General features: G+C 42.4%; 1 protein-coding gene and 1 long non-coding RNA gene across 6 annotated transcripts in view; one reads left to right on the forward strand and one right to left on the reverse strand.

The window, feature by feature from the left end:
- Window positions 1-25012, reverse strand: part of FARS2 (phenylalanyl-tRNA synthetase 2, mitochondrial) — a 499567-nt gene that overhangs the window by 151037 nt on the left and 323518 nt on the right. The window lies entirely within an intron of this gene.
- LOC144306496 (uncharacterized) lies at window positions 10410-24508 on the forward strand. 2 transcript variants are annotated; one of them, XR_013373579.1, is made up of 4 exons: window positions 10410-10546; window positions 12564-12739; window positions 17019-17216; window positions 24314-24508. It is a non-coding gene; the product is annotated as an uncharacterized LOC144306496 (long non-coding RNA). The 2 variants fall into 2 exon arrangements; XR_013373578.1 differs by lacking the exon at window positions 24314-24508 and having other exon boundaries at window positions 17019-17278.

Raw genomic sequence — 25012 nt, forward strand, 5'->3', positions numbered from 1 at the left:
CTCCTGTGCCAGTTACTAAGCTCCTCCCTTCCAGCTCCAAAGCCACCTCCCCACTGTGCTGTGTGAGGACAGGCTGGGCTCTGCAGACTGTGGGTGGGTGGAGGGAGAAGAGAGGATGGCCAGGCTTCCCCCACTGGCTTCCTGCGGTCAGGACCCCAGCAACACTGCGTGGGCACCACCAGGATGCCGCTCTGACCGTACAGCAGCTGGACCTACCATGGGGCCTCCAACTCCTGCAGAACCCTCCCCCGAGGTGGGTCCCAGTCCATCCTCTGTACTGAGAGACAGCTGCTCTTCCCCCTCAGTGGTCCAATCTTAGCTTTGAGGGACCAAGTTTTTAAATTTTATTAATTCCAACTTCTTCTGAGCTTTAAGAGGGGGAGCTGCTACCTGCAAATTGCTAAACCCATGAAATCTTAGTGCTCTCCTTTTGACTTTTTAGTTACCTCCCTCAAAAGGGACGTAACTAAATTCTTTATAATAAAACAAATTCTTAATATAATAAAAAGAATTCTTAAATTCTTTATAATAAAACAAACTGGTGGCATTTCGGTCTCCTGCCTAAATCCTGACTGAAAATACCAAGGAAGGAAGGGAGAAAGAGATTTACCAGGAGTCTGTGGTCCTTGATATGATACCAGATTCTAATAAACTACAGAAACAAGATCCAGAATAACCATTCAGAAGTCTAAACAATGAAATGGAAACCAAAAAGGGTACTCTGAAAGGTGCCCAGAGCATAACAGAGTTGTTTCCTCAAGCACAGAGCCTCTGCTCATTTAGGAACACATCAAAGGTACCAACTGCATCTCCTTATTTTCTAATAACCAACAAGGAGCCACTCTCCACATACTATACCCTGAACTAAAGAAGCTCAAACCCTGCAAGGAAAAGATAACCAGACCTTTGATCCTTCATGTTTCTCCTCATTCCTTTATCAAATACAACTCTGGTGTCAGAGGAAACCACTCTAGGCTGGGGGTCGGGGGGGAGGGGGTACGTGGGAACAGGCATCCAGAGGGGTTAGCACCTCCGGGCTGATGGAACAGGTCTGGAGGGATGTGCCACGGCAGTCTGGCACCGAGCAGGGACTCGCCTCCAGAATCATCACAGCCAGGGGTTCAGCCACAGTGTGTCCAGCCTCCCACTACCCTGAGGGTCCAGCAGGAATGGTGCGTCACTCAAACAGGTAGTGATGCCTTACAGTTACCCTCACTTGACAGCCAGTAGGGAGACAGTATTTGCTCCCACAGAAAGTTCTGACAAACCAGACAGGAGGTAATTTCCTCTTGGCGGGGTTTTCCAAGGTTCTGCATTTATCTACTTATCTTCTGGAGAGAAAGGCTGAAAAAGGTGGGAGGGAGGGAAGAATCCTGGCTCCTCGCTCCAGTTGGAGGGCGGTCCTGTCCCTGAAACGTGATGATGACCGTGTGGCTGGGCGGGGGGTGGCAGGCCAGGGAGGCTGGAGGCGCTACGGTGGCGACCGTCCAAGAGAAACGGCAGAGGAGCGAGCTGTAAACCTTGAACTTGCCTTGAGCTGATGCACCTGTTACTCGCTGCCGGTCGGGGGGCTGTCGGTGCCGTCCGCCCCACCTTGCCTGTTGTCCGTGTGCAGAGGCTCTGATGAGCCAGAACCATGCCCGTGCTCAGGGGCTTTGGTCGGCTCACCCTTGCTCTGATTGTGACAAGGAGATAAGGCAGAAAGCAGAGGTGGGAGGAGGGAAGGGGCTGGCCGGAGGATCTGGGGGCTGAAGTCCACGAGGGAAGAGCCTGGGCGCGAGCAGGGCTGTGAGCAGGTGCACTGCACCGAGCCAGCGTCACGGACGGTCCCGCGAGCCGTCTGCCCCAGACCTGCCCGGTCTCCTTTCTGGGCTCCTCCCGCCGTGGGGCCGGTGCTGGTGGGCAGAGGTGCTGACCAGCGGGAACAGGATACCAGGGAAGACACAAAGCAGACACTGGGGACTTTCTTTTTGGCTGCTGATTGTGAGTGGCTGAAATATGGGACCCTTTCAGGTGCCTGACAGACACCCTCTCAGCCCTAAAGCAAGGGCGCTACATAAATCCAATAAACAAAAGACAGTCTGTGTGGGCGGTCAAGATTTCTTTAGGGCTGGCTGGTTGGCGAACTTTCCACTGTTAGATCTCACCACTGTTTTCAGAAGTATTACAAGTGATAGGGATGCCTGGGTGGCTCCGTGGTTGAGTGTCTGCCTTGGGCTCAGGTTGTGATCCCGGGGTCCTGGGATCAAGTTCTGCATCGGGCTCCTGGCATGGAGCCTGCTTCTCCCTCTGCCTGTGTCTTTGTCTCTCTCTCTCTCTCTCTGTATCTCTCATGGATGAATAAATAAAATCTTTAAAAAATATATTTCAAGTGATAGTAGAGGTTGGATCTTTCAAAGATCCGAGCCAATCAAAACACAAATGGCGCATTTTGGAAGGGCTAGAGGAGGGACCCAAGAACGTGAATGTCTCCGAAATACACTGTCTGCAAACACTTGGGCATCAATCAACCGACCTTTGTCAGTCTTTTATTTATTCATTCCCTCATTCAACAAATACTTCCTGAACACTATATACAAAGAAACATGAAAGGCACACAATAGGCATTAAGGTGAGGAACATATTCTTTTCCCCAAGATATTTGCAAGCTGATAGGGGTGGTTGGTATGAGTTACTAGAAATATTTAACTTAAAACTCAAGTGAGTTTAAGGACTGAGGTACAAACACATGGGAAGCCAATAAGCCATTATGCTCAGCTGGGATGTTCATGAAGGGAGCGGGTGTCTGAGCTTGAGGCGTGGCCAGTGGTGAGAGTGGGAGACAGCAGTGCATCCTCAGGGCGAGAAAAATGTCTTCAGCAAAGACATCCTCTCAGCAACATCCAGGAGGTAATAATATCTGAGGTTCCTTAGAGTTCCAAAGGCTGAGAAACAGACGAAGTCCATTTGGTATGTTGAACTGGACGCTCCCTCAGGGCAGTCGAGTGGCCTGCTAACCTTGTCTACGAGGAAGTGTGGAGGCTTCACGAGAGCAGGAGGCCCGTCTTGTGTGTTTGTGGTCTTCCCTCCCAGTTTCTAACCGAGTAGTTTCTCCGGAGTTGATGTAACTCACAACATACAGTTTGATGTCATGTGCAACCACCTCCTAAAACAAGACACTGAGCGTGTAGTCTAGTCGCTCAGTCTTGGCTTAACTCCTTCCTACTGCTGTGTGGCCTTAGGTCTGTGACTTTTTAAGATACCTGAATTTCATTTAAGTAGGGTATTTTCCCGAAATTCCATGAAATTAATGTACATTTAGGCTTAAAAGGATAAGATGGTGAAGTTTTCTTTATCTGAGTTTCAACGACATTAACGCCAGTGTTTCCCTCTCCACTCCTAAAGTTTCACCAAGAAGTCTAGCTCTATTGTGAAATTATAATGTTACATTTGTACTTGTTCTCTTAGATCTATATATTTTTAATATGCGGCTGATTTGGATTATTTAATGACCCCAGAAAAAATGTTTCAAAGCTGATCTTGATGACTGGTTACTAATTTCTCATGGCTAATCCAATTCCCCAGGGATTTCACTTCATTCCTATAATAATGCAAAGAAGTTGTTAAGAAATTTAAAATGAATAAGACATAGACACTCTTCAAAGGAGCTTAAAATTTAGTGAAAGAGCAAGGTCTAGAAATGTTCATAACAGACATTCCAGGCTATGTGCAAAAGCAAAGGAAAATCTACCCCTCTCCCCCAAATCAAAGTGCTGACCAGGTCAGTATAATTCACAAAGCTATTCTTCTGACTGCTACAATCTGGAAGAACAGGAGCTACATATGCGGGGCTTAAGGGTAAAAAAGGAATGTGAGTGGTGTGTCATTTCCCTTTCCAACCTAAATTCCTACCAGCAGATTACATGCTGGGAATATCATCTCAGAGGTGGGGATGGTGCTGAATGAAGACTGGCACTCCTAGCTTGTCCTTTATCAACCAGTGCACATCTCTGTGCTGGGTGACACCAGGGTGTGACCATGCTGAGGACTGCCTCGGCAGACGCTGGCCACGACTTCATGACCAATGGAGCATGTGCTCTGGCCCAGGTGCCTGAGCCCCCTAACCAACAGAATCTATACTTCTCCCAGAAGGGCCCTAGGAGGGCCTAGCATACATCGCTTCAAAGAGCTCTCAGAAGGGTTCTGATGCAAATAGAGTAGCCCCATTCACCACTTCTCTCACTGTGAAAGGACACTGGTCACACATGTGCTGTTCTTCACTATCACATCTGCCCGCACTGAGACCAATTCAGTAGCTCTGTCAACCATAAACATGCGTATTATCCATCATTTAATGAGCACTTACTGTGTGCCAGCAATTGCTAAGGTACTGAGCTAAGGATCTTTCATACATTTTTACATGTAATCTTCAAAACCAACCTTAGGAGGTAAGTACTATTGGCTTCCCAGTTTACAGACGGAGAAACTATAACTTACAGAAGTTAAGTGACCTGGGGAAAGTCACACTGTTATTAAGGGTGGCGTCAGGACTTGAATCGGATCTGCTTGGCATCAAAGTTTGTGCATCTAGCCACTAAGACATACCAGCTCATTGATATGTATGAGATATTCAGTTTTTAAAATGTGTTCTGCATCTATGTACAAAAGGCTATTTGATACATATTTATCCACAAAATGGAAAAAAAAATATCTACTTGGAAGTGATTTATTGAAGGGGTATATATTCAGCATCTATTTTCATAAAACACTTTGCTGATTATGTGCGCCCAGTCTCAGTGTCTGGAATCTTAAGAGGACAGCACTGGCGCTCCCAGAGACGGCATGCTCCACTGTGCTTCATCTGACACCTAAGGAGTCACTGCAGGCGCACCGCTGCAGTCCAGCCCATCTGCAGAGGTGACCGCATTCAGCCTACAAATCGAGCACGCTCTGAAAAACGTGATGCTGCTGAGGAAAGCTATAGGACTTTCACTGTTTTCAAAATAAAAGACGGATAGATTCTTACATTGTTCTGGAGAAGATTAATGCCAAAACCAAACCTCGTCTTCTGAGTTCATTCCTCTGATCAGCATGTATTGCACTCCTGCCAGATGAATAGTAATCTCACTATTAATAAGAGTCAGTATTTACAGAGCTCTGTGTGCCAGATACTGCCTGAGTGCTTTCCATGAATCCTCACACCAACTCCTCATTATAGATGAGAAGACTGAGGCAGAGAGAGGCTAAGAGGCTTGCCCAAGATCACAGTTATATAACTAGTATGTAATTCTACACTATATACAACTATCTACCTAGAGTTAGTGAGCCACAGGACTGCGGTGGGAACCAGGCAAGCTGGCTCCAGTTCCCGAGTTCATTACCATCCTCTTATTATTTACCAAGCACTGTGACGGGTACAGAGATGATAAAGGTGAATAGGGTACAGCACCTCTGGAAGTGGAGAAGCACACCAGTCTAATAGAGCTAAGATAGTGAGAGCTAGTTTTCCAGGTAGGTTGAAAGGACTAACACTTTGAAGATTAACCTAAAACTGTCAATAGAAATGATCAAGAAAGGTTCAATCTGCTAAGAGTACTAACTCGTAGGAAATGGCCCCCTGAGAAGCCAATCAGCCCCACTGAAAGTGTGAATATGGAGAAAGGCGGAGGGCAAGAAGCCGATGCGACCTTGGGATGCAGCTCCGACTCTGACTCTGACCTGGGAGGCTCTTCCCAGGCTGCCTGAGAGCTCACAGTGCAGGGTCTCCAGGAGGAATTATGTGGAAATGAACCTACCAGGTCTGGCATCTAGTAGGCAATCGTGGATGAATGGTGATACTGGGCAGGAAGGACTGAGAGGAAAGAGGGTCCTATGAGACTAGAGAACCAGTAGGCAGGACCAAGAGGGCCCATTAGCTTAACTAAAAAAAGGATTCCTTCCTCTTAGCAAGGACAAAGGCAGATGTCAGGCCAAAGCTAAAAGGTGGGAAAGATGGCAGGGGAGGGAGGAGGTGGTACCTGTGAATTTGCTTTCAATGTAGAGGTTGCAAAACTGTCAACTCAAGGACTAAATATATGTTGTTTATATTTTTGATCTGGATACTTGCTATGTTAAAAATCAGGAAACTTTACATTATCTGGATTTCTAACTTATCTCTTAAAAATTAGAAGATGTGGCAACACCAAGCTTGGACCCCCCGTAGAAGAGGCTGGCACTGCCCTGTTGTCCACCAGCCCTGCCACTTCCCTCCCCCTGGCCCTGTGCATGCCCCCATCTAACCCAAATATGCATGCGAGTTTCCAACCCACAGTTCGGATAGTAAGAACAGGCAGTAATAGGACTGCTCTGCGAGGGAGTCAGGGACACACTTCACGGTAAGGGGAGAACTTAATCATGAAGAGACCTTGGCAGTTGTCTGATGGGGGAATAAAAGACCAGAGAGGACCACTGGCCAGTAAGTGCTTCCAGCCCATGCCCTGCCCCACCACCTCCAAAAGCAGAGTCTTACATGTCTATAAATGTGTTACTTCATAATTCACATGCAATACCTCATCTAACAATATGTATTAAAAACATATGTTACGTCATTTAAAAACCCTATGAGATAAATACTATTGGCCTTTTTTAAAAAATGAGAATATCAAGTAATTAGCTCAAGGTCATAAACAGAGGTTTGAACATGGGCAGTCTGCGTCCAAAGCTCATGAACTTGAAGGAGTCTGGGCATTAGAAGAATGCTAATAGATGCTTTCCTTAAAAGGGTTCTATAGTCTGGGCACCTGGGTGGCTCGGTGGTTGAGCATCTGCCTTTGGCTTAGGTCCTGATCCTGGGGTCCTGGGATCAAGTTCCACATCAGACTCACCACAGGGAGCCTGCTTCTCCCTCTGCCTACATGTCTGCCTGTCTCTGTGTCTCTCATGAATACATAAATAAAATCTTTAAAAAATGGGGAGGAGGGTTCCATGGTCAAACAAGCTTGGGAAACGGTAGCTTTAGGTTTATTGTTTAAGACTTCTTAGAACCCTTAAAACACTAAGGGGCTTTGTGAATCTCCAAGTAAGTGAAGTCATATTTAGTTATGAAATCTTCTTTCCGCAAGGAACACAGTATGAAATATGCTGTAGTGACTAGGATATGTTCCAGAGCCACGTGAACGAAACCTCATCATAATGGGATGAGCAGTATAGATTTTCTGAACCAAACATTTTTTATGCAAACCTCTATCTTTGAAAATAATATTTCATTTACAGAAATCGTTAGCTTATAATCTCACCTTTTCCTTGCTAACCTGGAATCTCAATTGAGAATACATCTTGTTGCTTTGATTCTATTAATCTGCACTTCTATTAGAAAACCATTCTAACACATCTATAATAGGAAGACAAAAAAAAAAAATAACCTTACACATACAGGATATTTTGACACTGTTTTACTTCAATTCTGCTTTTGTGAAATAGAAATCACTGCATTTCCATTTTAATTATTTATTTATTTATTTATTTATTTATTTATTTATTTGAGAGAGAGGGAGAGAGCTCCAGGGAGCATGTGGGGAGGGGCAGAAGGAGGAGAGAAGAAGGTTCTCTGCTGAGCGGGGAGCCTCATTAGGGGCTGGATCTCACAACCTTGAGATCTTGACCTGAGCCAAAATCAAGAGTCAGATGTTCAACTCACTGAGCCACCCAGGCACCCCAATGCATTCCCATTTTAAAGATGAAGGAAATGAAGCCTGAAGGGGAGAAGGGAATTAATTGACAATGGTCAAAAGGGTATCAAGAAAATGTCTGTTCACCTGTTCTTCCCCGGAGACACATCATAAACTACTACCAGATGTGAATGGACTCATTAAACATTATGTTTTTATACTAAATGCATTTTGGTTTCTTATTTATCAGTTATTTTTACATTAGTCATTTAGTTAAATTCCTACAGCTCCCAGTTAGCCACACATTTTGATTAACCCCATGCCTCAGTGTGGTGGTTTACAGAGAATATATTATAACAAGGCTTCTAAATAATGTGGCTTAGTCATGTTATGACTACTAGGACTTTAGTACATCAAGGAGCCAATTTTAAAGACTAGTAGCCTTTAAAAGAGAAATATTTCCATATTCCTTCCGGTTATTTTTATTCTATAAAAAAGTAAATATTTATTTTCCCCACAAATCTAAAGACCTCTACACCAATGTTTTGCTATGAAAAAGAATATGGGAAGAAGGGTATTACAATAATAAAAATAATGCATTTTTCTTCCCTCTGCTGCCTCTTGTCATTTAGTTTCCATGTAACCTAATTCTTATTCTGATCAGAGAAGAAGGAACTGGAAACCAGGATTTTATTAACACCATCGATATCTACCCACGCTCAGGCACATGCAGAAACACACTCCTCTGGTTTCTAATTATGCATTTTACAGATGAGCTTCACTGGCTGCTCTCCCCACAGATGATGAATAAAGTAGCTTTTGTTTTTAGAGATTTATTTCAAAGACCTCTTCATTAAATGCTATTTGGGGGCAGATACATATCTATAGAAGGTTTGAAAAAAAACATGCTGATAAAATAACCATCAAGGAAATGTGCCACTCACAGAACCTAGGACAGTCTTTCTCCAAAGGACACACTTAAAATACAGCCCCCCAAACATACACATCAAGGAGGAAGTTTATTACAAAAAGGCCTTTAAAGACTCTTTTAAAATATCTGAAATTCCTATGCAGAGAGTAATAAGCATTTAGAGATATGGCTGGAAAATGGATGGCTGCTTGTTTTCTTGTTTGTTTGGATAGTAGAGGAGGAGGGAGGAGACAATGATGTGGCAAAAATTGCCCCATTTCTTTGAAGAGTCTGGTGAATTCTGCTATTTCTGTCGTATAGCCTGGATAAATGAGTGTATGAAAGTACGAGGAAGGGGGAAAAGCAGAACTCTGATAAGGGGTGCCATCCATGCCAGAGAGGAGGCCCTGACCCCTCCTCTGTCTCACCTGGACCTGCATAATCTCCGGGCTGCTCCAGCTCCCTCACCTGCACACTCAGGGGGGTGGGGGAGGGGAGGCCTACATCTGGCAGCTACAACAAAGCAGAAATGGAGATGTCTCCTGGAAAAATCCATCTCGCTGCTTTTGAAGATTTTATTTATTTATTCGAGGGAGGCAGAGAGAGAGAGAGAACGCGTGCACACACACATGCATAAACAGAGGGAGGGGCAGAGGGAGAGGGAGAAGCAGATTCCCTGCTGAGCCGGGAGCCTATAGCAGGTGGGGCTCCAGCCCAGGACCCTGGGATCATGACCTGAGCAGAAGGCAGGCTCTTAACCGACTGAGCCACCCAGGCGCCCCTAAATCCATCTTGTTGCTTTTGAATTTCACCACAAATTGGATTTAAAAAGTCAATAATTTCTGAGGCAGCAGCAGTAACTTCCTCAAAATGCCTCACATCTAGGGACACAAAAGAGAATCCATCTAACAAAGGCCTCCTCAGTGAAAAGAGCTATTTGCCTGTGCTACAAGACAGACCAACCTGCATGGTTATCACATGCACTCACTAAGTGGATGAACCAGACTGCCTGCATTTAAACCTGGTTCTCCTACATCCTGAGTGTGTGGCTGTGGCCTAAGGTGCCTAGAATAGAGCTGGGGAGTATGATATAAGGATCTGCTATGCAAATAATTATAAATACAGGAGCTAGTGAGCTAGTAAGAGAGCTGGTTTCTGTTACTCATCAGTTAAACGTACTAATTTAATGACATCTATGTTTCACGGGAAGAGTTTCAGTTGTCATAGAAATGAAGTCCTCTAGAAGTGGAACCATCTTCATTCATTTTACAAGTGGGGAAACTGATGCACCAAGCGGGCATACTTAAACATACAGAATTCTTCTGCAAGTCCTGCCCAGTGCTTCTCATCTGTCTATATCCACAGTGGGTGCGTGCTAAACAATGATGGCCTGAACTGAATTTCCTGAGGTCTGAGACCTAACTGGAAATGTAACAGAGCTAGAAATATTCTTTATTTTCATTTCATTCTGTTTACAGATTTTAATTGTTGAGGAAGAACAGTGATATATTTGGCATGCTGAAACATTTCATTTTTAGGATGGTTTTTTTTTTTTTTTTAAAGCATGGGAATTATGTATCGGGTGTGCAAAGCATTCATTCATTGGTAAGATATGTAAGATGTTTGTGTACGGAGTGTCACTGTTCTAATGATGAATGAAGGAGGGCTGGAAATATCAGACATGCAGCATATTTATTTCCTAAACTCCATCAAGCCTTGGCTGAACACTCAAAAAGCTTCAAACATCTCTAGGTGAGCTTCACTAGGTACCCTACTTTGAAAAAACTCAAAGCACTGATATACTACATCACAGAATCTGCAAGGCTGAACACTCTTATGTCAGCAATGACATCATAAACCTCATTATTTAGTGACTCACACGTTTAACAAAAGGATCATTCTATTTTGCAGAAAGATAGTACAAAAATTTTTTTGGTACAATATTAGCATCTGGTTCTGACGTCGCCTTCCCGGGGTCAGTCGGAACTGCAAGTGTCCTACTGGAATCAGGGTAAAGTGTACCGGGTAGTGAGCACCCAGCCCTTCAGAAGAAATCCTCCCACAGCACCACGTGCACAGGCAGGACTCCTAACCATGCCCTTCCTTCTCCTCTGTCCCTTGTCTGCATTAATAGCAGTGACAGTTTTCAGAAAGCCGCTGTCAACGGCAGGAAGTTTCCAGAGCTCAGAGCAAGGAGCAAGCCTGAGCTCTGGCACACACCTGGCTGGGCTCCCACCTGCTTGTTGCTGAGAAATGGTACCCTGGGGGACCCGGCTCAGCAACAAAACTGGCTGCGGCTGCGGCAACGGCAGCAGTGCTGGCAGGCTGGACAGATGACTGGCTTCCTTTGTTTTTCTAGTAAGAAGCAAAATATAACCCATATAAAGGCTTTCCGAGATCCACTTCTGTGCCCACTACGGCCTACCCTAATTACTCCTTGTTTTTTTTTATTTGTTTTAAATTCCTTCTGCATTCTTAGCCAGGAGAGCACTCACATGTTTCTGAAATTGCTTCTCAAGCCTTGGTTTGCTCTCCCCAGCTCACCTGGGTGCTTTCTAAGGCGGGAGCCACCCCTACTGCTGGGCACATACCAGGCTCTCAATAAATCGATGGTGAATAATCGATGCTGCACATCCAGAAGTCAGCACACTTCGGCTGCAAACCTTCAAAACAAAACCCACATGGGTGTCTGGCTTCCTATCAACTCTGCCATGCGGCCGTGGTTCATTCCAAAGACTTGACTTAATAATTTTATGCACACTGAGAGAGATCTTTCCAGAACCAGTGAATAAACAACTTTCCCAGAGGTTCTGCTTATATCCTTCAAACTAAACAAATGTGGATCTTGGCAACCTATGTTTTCTACTAAGTGTACATACCGAGATACATATAAATCAGCCAGTCCTCTAGTTGGAAGTGAACAGGACTACTTGACCTTAAAGGTGAAGTCCTCCCCCTGAGAACAGGCTTCTCAATTTTCATAAGATGCAGAAGGGTTTCCAGAAGCATAGTGATAACTTACATCTTTATAGCACTGCCCAGTACTATCCTTGTACACAAAGGGATTTCACATGCAAGGTCTCACTACTAAAACGTAGGGGAGTGGGGGCATATTATGCCCATTTTCCAGAAGAAACCAAGGTTTAGAAAGCCTATGTATGTATGGAGCGCCTAGGTGGCTCAGTTGGTTAAGCGCCCGATTCTTGGTTTTGGCTCAGATCGCCATCTCAGGGTCATGAGATGGGAGTTCCATGCTCAGAATGGTGAGTCTGCTTAAGTTTCTTTCTCCCTCTCCTCTTCACTCCTCCTCCCTGTTCTCTCTCTCTCAAATAAATAAATAAATCTTAAAAAAAATATATTTATTTGAGAGAGTGAGCACACACACACAGGGGGAGCGGCAGGCATAGGCAGAGGGAGAAGCAGACTCCCCACGAGCAGGGAGCCTGATGTGGAGCTTGATCCCAGGACCCCAGGATCATGACCTGAACCAAAGGCAGACATTTAACCAGGCACCTCGTAAATAAATCTTTAAAAAAACAAAAAACAAAAAAACAAAAACAAGAAAGCTTAGGCATGTAGCTGCGGAGCCACATTGTGGACAATGCTACTGGCCATTTGGTTATCTGTGCTTTCGACAGGCAGAGCTATTAGGACAGGGCCACTTAGTTTCTGTGCGGTTGTTGTTCTGGACCACAATCTAGTAAAAATATGCCTTGCAGCTTCAGTTTTAGCAAATGAAAAAACAGGGATATCACAATCCAGAAAACCAAACTCTCTTAAGAAAATTCCACCCTTTCTTCCTAAGGGCTCTAGGTTTTAGCAAAGAAAAAGCATATGAAACCAAGAGCGGGGGGAGGGAGGTTTGGGGAGACAAAGAAAGAAAGGACAAGTATTTGATCTCAAACGGGAGAGCAATATTTTTTTAAAATATTATTTTATTTTTAAGTAGATTTGCAGGTACATAGAAAGCTTACTTCCATCAGCAGTGAGTGACGGTGCTGCCATAGTGATTACGTATCTGTTTACAGAAAAGAAATAACCACAGAGAATCATTGGTGATTCAACAAGACATGCGGTGCCGTTCGCAGGCTATCAAGTGCACACACCTCCTCCATACAGGATGTGAAGAATGTTTGAATGGGCAAAAGTAAACACTGGCTTGGGGAAAAACAACTTGCTCCTTCTGCTGAACTCAGAGAAGAAGGTATTAAAATCTCATTTTTCTTTTTTGTGGGTAAAGTCATTCTGGTAAAAAGTAAGAGCCCCCCCCCCCCCAATTTTTTTTGATACATTTACTCTTACCTTAAAATAGATACAGTAACTCCTAAGAGGGTCCAAGCTGAGGATTTTGTACACAAGCACTTAAACTCATTTAAAAACATTATTTAATATAACACAGACATTTACAGCTATAATAGTTGAGATGAACATAACATTTAGCATATGTCAGGCACTGTGCTAAGGATTTTACATATATTTAATGGATCAATCCTCACAACATTACCCTATAAGTAGAAACTGTTATTATTCTCATTTTACAGGTGAGAAAAAAAGCCCAGAGATTTTTTTTTTTTTAATACCTACTAGTAAGTAGTACAACTGGGACTTATTCAGGCAGTATGGCTCCAGAGGTCATATCTTACCACTATTTTGTTTACTTTGTATCTCTCTTCTAAATTTTTCTTAATTTTTAAAAAAGACTGACTTTATTTTAGAGAGAGAGAGAGACAGAGAGAGAGAGAGTGTGTGTGTGTGTGTGTGTGAGCATGGGGAGGGGGGGTGCAGACCAAGGGAAAAGGAGAGAGAACCTCAAGCAGACTCCCTGCTGGGCAGAGTGTTCAACTCAGGGCTCGATCTCCTGACCCTGAGATCATGACCCAAGCTGAAACCAAAAGTCAGACACTTAATTGACTAAGTCACCCAGGCGCTCCCTAAATAACGTTTATTTTTATTTATCTATTTATTTATTTTACCTGTAAAGGTAATGAAGTTACTTCCTCCTACCCTGTGCATGCAGGCTTCTTTATGGCCATTTGCACATGGAGTGAAAGGCAGGAATTTTGAGCACAATCTCACCACAGTCCAGAGTTGCTCCCCAGGGTGATGGACCCTCTGCCCAGGGAGAATGGGCCATAGCCCAGGCTGCCATTAGTGGGCTGGGGAGTAGGCTGGGGCCCTGGCTAAATACTTGCTCTTGGACATTGGCACCAAACATGCTGAGAAGAAGATACTGGGCAGCCACCAGAGGACTTAACCACTATTTATGTCTATGAATGGAATGGAAGTGTTATCAGATTTCAGGAAACAGTAACTAAGATTAATAGCTGCAAGAGGACACTATGAAAGATACAGTGCAATCAAATTATTTTTTCTTCCAAAGCTACTGCTAGGTATCAGTAGATTCTGCTTTCTGAGTTTATGGTTAACAAAGGATCCATGGTATTACTTTCCTATAGATTTAGAAAGCAGTTTAATGGAAAAAGTGATTATAATTCAATCCTTCAGAAATTATTGTGAAGGAAAAAATATATAATAAAATCACATCAAGTTCAAGGACATATTCCAGGCCCATCTCATAATCTCCCTCCTCTGACCATGGATTCAGTCATTTTTGACAAAGAACCCTTCTTCCTTTTAAGGGAGAATTTAGGGTATTTAGAAACTAAAATCTGAGCACTAGGTCCAGTCAGTGCTACTGTTAATATCACTGTTTCTAGGCCCTATAAGTAGGCAGAGGTAGAGACAGGGAACACACACATGTGGACACACAATTTATTTGAACTATCTAAAAAATCCACTGGTACCTCTATTTGAATCTAGCAACCAGGGTTCACTATGGCCTTTACTCATCTATTCTTCCTTTCTTTAACAGTGAGAAACCTGGCACTTATTATCCTCAGGATTACTGACTCCTTTGCTCAAACTAGAATAAAAAGGAGAGAGTTCAGAATTACTCACCTATAGCATTATATATATAAAAGAGACCCTACTGACTAGAGTTCAGCACTTTTTCATTCTTTTTTTTGTATGTGTAAAATATAAAGATAGTGAAGTGCATAAATTATAGAAGCACATTCTTAGAGCCCAACTGTCAAGATCTAGGACATTTCCAATCACCTCAGGTAACACAAAAGTTGTCTAAGAATCATAGAGACACACCGAAAGGACATAGGAGGCAGCCTAAGTGCCAGATCTGGGAAAATGAGAGGTTTTTTTTTTTTTTTTTTTTTAAAAATGATAAAAGACTGCTCATTGAATAAAATAATAAGCCACAAGCCCTTTTTATAGAAGTAATTGAATGAATGAATGAATGAATTAATTAATTAACCAATCAATCAATAAATGGGTGACATTTTGATGAGACACAAGAAATTCAGGGTATCACCCCATAAATAGATTACTTACTACTTTAAAAGGTAGAGAAACATGATGAGCATTACCTTAACCTAGTGATTAAAACTATCACCATTACTGTGAGGGCAAACAGACATCATGTTCCTCCACACATCAAGGACAAAACATCACTTCTGTGGTATTCCTGTGAAAAACCCACATTCTGAATCCAGTCATGATGAACCTTCAGACAATTCAAACTGAGGTCATTACTATACAGCTTGTTTTCAAAGAATGTCAAAGTCAAGAAATATAAACCAATGCTCAGACATTATTCCTGACTAAAGGTGACCAAAGATATATAACAGCTAAATGCAAATATTAACTGTGTTGGATCCTGGAGCTGGGAAGAAAATAGCAACAGAAAACATTATTGGGAAAGTTGACAAACTGTAAATATGGGCTGTGGGTAAGAGGTTGAATCAACATGGAATTTTCTGACTTTATTAATTGTACTGTGGTTATGTAAGAAAAAGTTCTTGTTCTTAGAAAATACAGGAGGAAAATTAATTTTCTGAGAAAATTTAGGGGGAGAGGGCATGTGTGGGCCACTTGATCTCAAACCAGAGGGTATATATATATATATATATATACACACACACACATATTTGTGTGTATATACACATTTCTATGCACATAAATAGTATGTATTCAATTCTCATTTCCTGTCTCATAAAAAATACAATATAAAAAAGATACTATACTGTATATATCATACTATTGTGTGCTATATATATATGTATATATATATGCTATTATATATTATAATACATATATATATTCCATCCTCCTTATTATTCAGGTTCTGTATTTACCCCCAAATCAATACTTACAGCATTTGCATGGTCATTTGCAGACATGAGCACACTGGTGACAGATTAAAGTTGCCCAACATGCACACTCTCAGCTGAGGTTGAACAAAGCCACACTGCTGTCTTGTTTCAGCTCTCACGCTGTAAACAGTGTCCTTTTTGAAATCTATTTAGTGCCATACTTTAGGCTCTTTTCGTGCTTTTTGTTGGTGGTTTCGCTGCTTAAAATGGTTCCCAAGTGCAAGGAGGCTGTGATATGTCTTATGGAGAAAATACCCATGTTAGCTAAGCTTTGTTCAGGTATGAGGATGGTGCTCTTGGTCGTAAGTTCAATGTTAATGAATCAACTATATTAAATCAGAGGTCTTAAGCAGAAATGCCCATTAAACAAGGTTATGCACTGACTGGTTGATGACAGAGTTGTGACCAGAGGCTGGTAGAAATCTAACCCTGTACTTCTCCAAGAGGTGTAGTTTGGTATTTGGTGTTCAAGTCAAGTGTATAGAACATAACTACTACAAATAATGAGGATCAATTGTCCCTACACATACAATTGGTGTGCATACAAGGTATTTGAGTGTTCCTTGTACTATTCTTATAACTCCTTAAATTTGAATTCATATGAAAATTAAAAGTCATCAAAAAAATCACATCAAGTATAAAAACAGCCAAAAATGTGATACATACACATAGCGAATAAGTCCAATATTATAAAAGGGTATTTAGTAAAAATGATGTCTTCCTCCTAACCTAGACCTTTTGCCCCCTCCTTCTCTCCAGATGCAACCACTACTAAGAGTTTATGTATTAATTCTTCCAGGGGTTTTCTGTGAATACACACATGGTGTATACTTTTATTATTTTTGAAATACAAGTGGAAGCATGCTATAGCTACCGTTTTTCATTTTTATACAGAGAGCTACCTTATTCTTTTTCACTGCAACATAGTGTTTCTTTTACAAGCCATCCATAATTTATGTAAACAGCCTCTTTTTGATGGAGGTGTAGGTTGTTCTTAGCCTTGTTATTACAAATATTATTGCTCAATACATTACACCTATTTTTTTTGAAGATACTGTCCTAATGATTTTAATAAGGTAGCCGAGAACCACATGCAATGAACAGATGCATTATGGAGATGCAAATGGTGCTACTGAAGTGTTCCTGGGAAAAGTTTGTGAGCCTTTATCATGTAATATTTCTCTTATTGTCACCATGGTTTTAGCTGCACAGACTACAGAAAGTACATTTTAACTGAAAATACTCTGCTTTCCTTAGATCATTCGCTGAACAGTACCGAGTGCTGCTGTTGGCCCACAAACAGTGTTACGGAGAAAACCAGCACTGTGTACTGAAGAGAAAAGGAATAAGACTTGATCCATGGCACTTAAGGGCCTCCTAAACCCAGAGGCACAAAAAAGGCAGAACCAACCCTGGCAAAAGTGGAACATGCTATACTTAAGCCCATATGGAAAGGTACTTAAATTCTGTTGATGTTTACTGAATAAACAATGTGTTTAGTGGAAAACTAAAGTAAAGGAGGAGGGGAAGGTGTGGAGATGGGAGGATGACAGAGTGGGTGTACTGTCTGTCACTGTCTGAAGGGTGAGCAGCAGAGCACATAGAAGGAAAGTTCAAGCTCTGCAGTCGGAAGGTCAGGGAGTCACATCCAGAGTCCACCTGATTCAGCTCCGGGACTCTCTAAACTTCAAATGCCTTCACTGCAATATGGGGACTCCAAGATAACAGTATCTATGCCATATGACCGGAATTAAATAAAATTATACATATAGAGAGACAGATATACAAACACAGACAGGGACATAGAGGAGAAAGGGGGTAAAGTGGGAGGGCTGGCTAAAGCACACTGCTTAGCCCATGGTCAGCACTTAATAAAGGTTACATATTGTTTCCAGCAAGAGAAACAGGGAGGGCAGGGGCCTTTCAAAGAGAAACAATAGATTTAAACATGACTGTAATCTCAGGGCAGGGATGTCTTGGTCAGAAACCCAACGGCTGAATGCAGAGCTTGATCACAGCAAACTCAACAAGTTGTGGAATCAATGAACCAAAAAATGACTGATTTCAGAGAACAGAAGTCCTATGTAGTCACAAAAGTCAGAAAGTCAGAAAGAAGGCATGAGGGAGGCAGGAGGAGGAGACAGGATAGGAAGGGACAATTAGTGACCAAACAGCTTGGACATCAGCCGAAAGAGTTCAGGATCCATTCTCTAAGCAATGCAGAACCACTGAAAGTGTTAAAACAAGATAGTAACATCATGCTACATGGATAATGGCTGGAAAGGGGAAGAACCCAGAGTCATGGGAACCAGTTTGGTGGTGATTATGAGAATGCAGGCTAGAAGTTCTTAGGGTAAGGCACCTAAGAACCACTGGGAGCATGGTAAGCAGCAGATTTCTGGATCGGTCCCCAAAATATTCTCAGTAGATCTAGAATGGATAAAAAAACTATTAAAAAAAAATCACAAGTGGAGCAGAAGGAAGATGAAGGATTCCATGGGCGAGGGCCTTGCTTTTCTACAGTGATGAAATGACATTACTTGTTAAAGGCTAGGGTGAGGGAGTCTGTGGGATGAATCCAGGGCTCCCAATTGGAGATCAGACATTTGCAGAGGGGACAATCAGTTCCGCCCTGTTATTATCTTGTAAGTAAGGCCTGTCCAACATGGAAACAACATGTTCAAACAGGAGACCTGGGGGTTACCACAGGATAGGGGTCTGCTTATATAGGCTGGCAGAAATAGGAGGGTGCTGGTGGGAAGACAGTAGAAGCAGTGGACCAGAAGCTCAGTCTGGGTGTGGTGGAGCAAGAAGTAAGGCCAGGGGTGGCAGGGGCAGGCAGACTGGCAGCCTGCTTCAGCGTCTGCCTCTTGGTTTTCAGCTCAGGTCATGATCTCAGGCTTCTGAGATTGAACCCTGCTTCAAGAATCCATGCTCAGTGGGGAGTCTGCTTGAGGGTTCTCTTCCTCTACCTCTCCCTCAACTCGCACCTACACATGCTCTCTCTTAAATAAATAATAAATCTTAAAAAAAATAAGAAAAAAGAAAAAAGAAATGAAGTAGCTGGAAGGACAGAGGATTGTGGTAGGACAGGCATATGCAGCACAAGACCAGGGGTTAGAGGATCCAGATGCACTGTGAAGTAAATCTGTGGGGTGGAGATGCTTTTTGGGTGATTCACAGGAGGCCAAATAACTGTGACATTGCTCCCAGGATGGCAGAGAGAAGCCGGCCAGGTGTTAGAGCTTCTCATTGACCAGGAGGGTGGATAGATGACAGCGAGGGGAGTGGGAAGGGTGTTGCTACCTGAGGGCTCCAGGTTGTCATCTCTGAAAATGCAAAGCAGGGGGTTCGAATCAAGGTCTCATGGGGCCCTCTTGTTAACTTCGGTTGCTTTGAGGGCAGGATTCTCTACAGGCTTCTGTGAGGCTTCTTTTTTTCATATGATTCAACAATCTATTCCATTACATTATATATTATTATTTAATAGCTTTGTAAGCATCTAAGCCATTTTGAAATGAAGGTATTATACCTCATGTCACAAAACGGGCATGAATGAAGTCAGACCAAAATGAAACGGACACGTGTTTGTATTAATGCAGGCCTCCCACCCGCAGTTCTAGGCGCTCCTATAGGCTCTCCTCTGATTACAATAAAACTAATTAGTCAATAAATAATGTTTGAGGCTCTACCTCATTTGTTCAGTGTCCAAGTTCAATTTACATACTAATGGCTGTGTATTTGCCTTTAATAGATACAGTATGTGAAAGTAAGTATAATAAATGAATAACCATTTAGGTGTAAAGTAACCACGTCTTCATGAGAAATCTGAATATTAAGCAGCCAGTGGGTCTACTTATTTCTTCTATACTATGAAATAAAGCTAATCACTGGATGCGATGATAAATGAGAATAACTTCAGAGAGGCATAATAATGAAGGGGTCTCTTTCAGAAAGAAATGTGTAGAAACTGATGGAAAGAAGAGTTTATTCATCAGGCTTGATCTCTGTGGACTGGAACGGAAAAGGCCCAGCTGCAGGGAGAGTGCAGACATTCTGTTTAAAACAAGGGACCTGCCAACGGTCTTTCTTGCTCTGGTCCTAGAATCTGTGAAACAAGCAGGTTCTCCCCTTCAGTAAGAATGTGGAGGCTCTACACCCAGAGGCTGAATTAGCCAATTAACAAAGCATATTTTCCATTCTATCTATTCTCTTTTAAAAGGTTAAATGGCACAATATAATTTTCTGTGCAGCAGGTGTGCAGCTAACAAGGTGATAATTGGGAAACTGGGTGAGAAGGAAAAAAAAAAACCCCTAGAAAACTAGATATGCACAGTATCTGGGAAGAGGGCAATTGAATTACCTTTAAAATATGCAGAAGTGATGGTAATACAATGCTAAAGAAGCTGAAGTCCTCAAAAAAAAAAAAAAGAAAAAAGAAAAAAAGGAGATGTTACGGTTTTAAACAGCCCACCAGAATTCAGAGGGCATACAGTAATATTCAAGATCACTGAAGCTTTGAACAAATAATACAAGCCAACTTTCGATAGCCTCTCTTCTCATTTCCTCACATTTCCAACAAAATAAACACATTAGGAAGATCTTCCAAATATTCAAATGTGGATGGCATTGATTAGAATATTTGATTCTATATTTTTCCTTTCATTTTGGTCAAGAAGAGAATATTTCCTGCTTCCCTTACAGAAACATTCCAGAAGAAATCTCCAAAAGCTTAAAACAATCATGATTTTTTTCGTGTGTGTGTTTGTGTGCACAATAATTTAATGTTGACCTTCCATGATGATTAGCATTTCTGTAACTGTCCTTGAGTGAAGGCGCATTGGCCTGAAGCAGGCACCACAGAGGAACTGTACATCTGACCCGGCAGTCCCTTCTCTATCCCCACCCGGCCTCTGATACCGCGTCCTCTGGCCTGGAGGAAGCTTCACCAGTATCATACTTCACATTCTGTCCTCTGAGCAGCAATTCCCCAGCACCAACCTTCATGCCGGCTCACCAAATTCATCTCACTTGGTGACGATGTGCACACCCGTCGTAACCTGCCTCAGTTCTCTCCCAAGAACTCAGCTCTGCCTCAACTATCCTGATTTCTAATTTCGATCCTGGCCTGAGTGGTCACTTGGGCACCACCACACAGCTCCTGCTCTCCAAAGTTCATCATACATGAACTGAGGACTTGCCTGTGACAATTAGAACAGAACAGCAATGACAAAGGCCACCATGGCAAAAAGCAGTGCGTGCAAAGGTGATACCAATATATCCTAAGCTTCAATGTTTTCCACTCCTGTAAATTTCTCAAATCTGATTTTTCTCGTCTTCTACAGCCAGCTCCAAAAGCTTCTCACTTGTCTTTCCCCTCGGTGTTTAAACACCCAGGTTGCCCAGGTCAATACCAGTTTGCCTGTGTAGCAACTCTCAAAGGGAGCCAAACCTCAACTCAGATGCTAAGTGTATGGTCACCACACTCTGCTCATACCAGGCCCCAAGACCTTTCAACTGTGTCTCTGAAAATGTCAGGAGCCAAAACCTTAGCTTCTCGTCTCTCTACGACTGGCCCCCCCTCAGCCTGGCCTGGCCTCTTGGCCTCCTGCCCCAGCCCACCCTTATATCATCAGGACTGTGATCTATCTAAACTGAAAATTTGATCATCAATGTGTTGTTTTGCTCACTGCCTTCCAGAGAAAATGGAAAACCGAACTTTCATGTCCTTAAGATTTGCCCTTGTGCACATTTCCTCTCTATCTCAGCAAACTCCCCTGTAAATACCCTAAACAAAATCAGAGACCACGGCTGGATGGTGCCTCTGGGCCTTTGTCCTCACCTCCCTCTCCCCACTTTTTTGGCCTACTGTCTCCCTCTCATCCAGACTCCCACAGCCTACCTTTATCAAAGCATGGACCCATATTAATGTCCTCTCCACTAGTGCATGAGCACAGGAGCAAGGGACTATGCTTTCCTGCATCCCCTGTGTCAGGCACAGTGCCTGGCACAAGAACTGATGCTCAAAAAGTTTTCTGAATGACTATTTGGTAAGGTTCTTATGCTTGGGATAAACCCTGTCATATTTCATCTATATCAACTATGGTCTCAAGAAGAAACAGCAGGGGAATAACTCCCTTGGGATCTCATGCAGCCTGGGACAGTTTTCCTCTTTGCTATGTTGACCACCTTACTTGGATCAGAACCACACAGTAAAAGAGTGACAGGGAGTAAGAGAAAGTATGACATAGAAAAAGACAGCGAGAGGAACAGAGACAGAGAGATGTAAGTACAGAGACAGACCAGAGACAGAAGGGGGGCCACGATGAGGCGGGGGGGCGGGGTGCCCCTGAGGCTCCTCAGTAAATGGTGTCTCTGGAGGAAATGATTTAAAAAAGATAAAGATTGGGTTCTCCTTAATTCCAGATTACGGTCTTCTTTTTGCTCTTTTTGACCTTAGAATCCAAAATCAGCTTAGAGGTATTTCTACCATCTGGGAAGACTTTTCTGAGGGATACGGGCCCAGGCACAGTCATATCTTTCTATAATCCATGTTTTTTGTTGTTGTTGTTTTTTTCTTAGCTGGTAAAATGAAGTCAAAATGAATGTGAAGTATAGCAATTTAATCTGAGGTGGGCAGTAGAGGAGACAAGGAAATCCTACTCACTTTCATAGCATCACAGACTATGGGATGACCTTGGAGATAGACGACTAGACTTATTCCACCAGTGTAGAGAATTAGTGACATTCTATATATTACATATTAGTTATATATAATATATAAATATATATAGATACACACACAAATTGAAGTGGAGGTTATCACTTGCATAAAAGAATGTGTTGGTTGTTTGGGAGAAGAAAAGGTAGAGCTACTAATAGCTCAGAGGCCTGGGTACATCTCTGGAAATGGGCTGTGCCAAAGCACTGTCAGGGAGAGGAAAAGGCTGAGTGTAGCAGACAGACACATGCCATATAACGTGGTTTCTGGTGAACAAGGACAGAATCAACCAAACTAAATGTCACCTCCTCAATAGGAAGCTGTGGGCCTATGTAAAAAAAGAGAGAAGCAGATCCAGCCTCTTGATCAAAGCTCTAACTTGGTGACTATATTTTAATCAAGAGGTCAGTACTCTAAAATGCCATTATAAGACCGGTTGTCTCTTCCAGAGCGCAGGAGTGGTCACAGGCCTACCATAATGCAGAGGTGTGTTTCTGGGCTCCTCTCTGCATCTGATGGCCTCTCTGTCCACCCTGCACAGGTGCCACGCTCTCAATCACTGCAGCTTTTAAAAAGGACTTGGCATCAGATTAAGTAAGTCCTCCTACTTTGGTTATCTGGCCATTCTTGGCCCTCTGTATTTCTATACACATTTTAGAATCCACTCAAATTTCCCATAAAACCTGTCTGAATTTCTATCTTTTATCTATTTTGGCCACTAATATGCATTTTGAAGCAATCCTACAAACTGTTTTAGAATATATATAAATAACATGAAAGTGGCAGGCATCAGTTAAAGTCAGGGGTCACCTCTGGGTAGGACAGCAGGAAGGAGAATGTCATCGGGAAGGGTTAGGTGTGTCAACTGCACCTCTGATGCTTTCACTCTATATATGAATCTGTGGCAAAATCCTAGCATATCTGGGAGATAGTGGCTTTACTGGAAAGAGGGCACACAGTCTTATGTTTGTAGAACATTGAATCAAGAAATATATGTTTACCTACCATTTGCTTTGACGTGAATGGAACTGGAGGGTATTATGCTGAGTGAAATAAGTCAATTGGAGAAGGACAATCATCATATGGTTTCACTCACATGTGGAATATAAGAAATAGTGAAAGGGACCATAAGGGAAAGGAGGGAAACTGAGTGGGGAAAAGTTAGAGAGGAACACAAACCATGAGAGACTTCTAACTCTGAGAAACTAAGAAAGGGCTGCAGAAGGGGAGGGGGATGGGGTGCGTGGGTGACGGGCACTAAAGTGGGCATGTGACGTGATAGGATGAGCACTGAATATTATACTATATGTTGACAAAGTGAATTTAAATAAAATATTTTTAGAAAATAATAAAATAAAAAAAGAAATATATGTTTGTATGTTTCGAATATCTATTTTAAAAAACAAGTAAAAATAAATATAAAATAGTTACTTGGTTCTCAAACAGCAGGTAACCTGGAGTTCAAAATCTGCCAAGTGGACTCTACAGGGGTGATGTATTTCTCATTCACTATCTTTGGTAGTGAATTACGATCTATAATTGTAATTTATAAAACTCACAGGGAGGCCCTTCAGAAAATAAATTCTTCCTTCATATTGAAAGAAAACATTTGATTCATTACTCAGCCAAGTGGTAGAAAGAATAATTAAGCTATCTACTATATAAATTACTGCTTACTTTAACTATTCTTCATTTTCAAGATCACAAGATTACAGATCCAGAATACCAACCTAAAGGCACAAAGTGTGAAAAGCAGTGCAATAATGTGATCACAAAGAAATTCTCATTTCTCTATCTAAATATTGGCTGACTTTAAGTCCTAACATTTCAGATGAACCCAAATGTTCCTCCTGTCGTCTGAGTGAAGGAGCAGCGCCTGCCTCTAATTGGAACAGTGAAGAGATTTGTTTTTCCTATTGCGCAGGATGAGATAAAGACATGGAACAAACACACTTACCTCTTGACTAAGAATCTAGTAAGGCAAATTAGTTGGCTTCAATTTGGTTCCCAGAACATTAATATAAACCTTGAATTTTTCCATTTGAATTGGCTCTAACCAACACTTGTTTAGTCTTTGACAACTCCTAGGATCTCAATCCTAGGTTGAATGGCTTTCAGGTTAGTGTTTCAGCCCTTTTCTCCGTTGGCTAAGATAGTTAACATAGTCAGATATGCCACACTGATGCTGATTTCTGTACTCAATTTGAAATAGAGACAAAAATGGCCCATAACCACATACATCTGCAAATCCCATCCAGTTGTCCTAGGAAGGTAGGCACAGCATGTTCTAGGAAGAAGGATATATCACATTGGATGAGAGCTCCAACTCTAAGGGATGGTTTCTAGCATTAGCCAGCAGAAGGTAGGTTTCAGCTTCCCAAGCAGCCTCCTCCTCCCATTTCAGAAGTGACTGTTTATTCATACAAATGGCTGTGGTAATAAGAGACAGCATTGCCACGGGGCCTACTTGTATGCATCCAGCACTACTGGTAGTGAAATCACACAGAAGAATGAACCTTGCTGACATGAG

Source organism: Canis aureus, chromosome 37 (genome assembly GCF_053574225.1).
Source record: "Canis aureus isolate CA01 chromosome 37, VMU_Caureus_v.1.0, whole genome shotgun sequence".
NCBI lineage: Eukaryota > Metazoa > Chordata > Mammalia > Carnivora > Canidae > Canis > Canis aureus.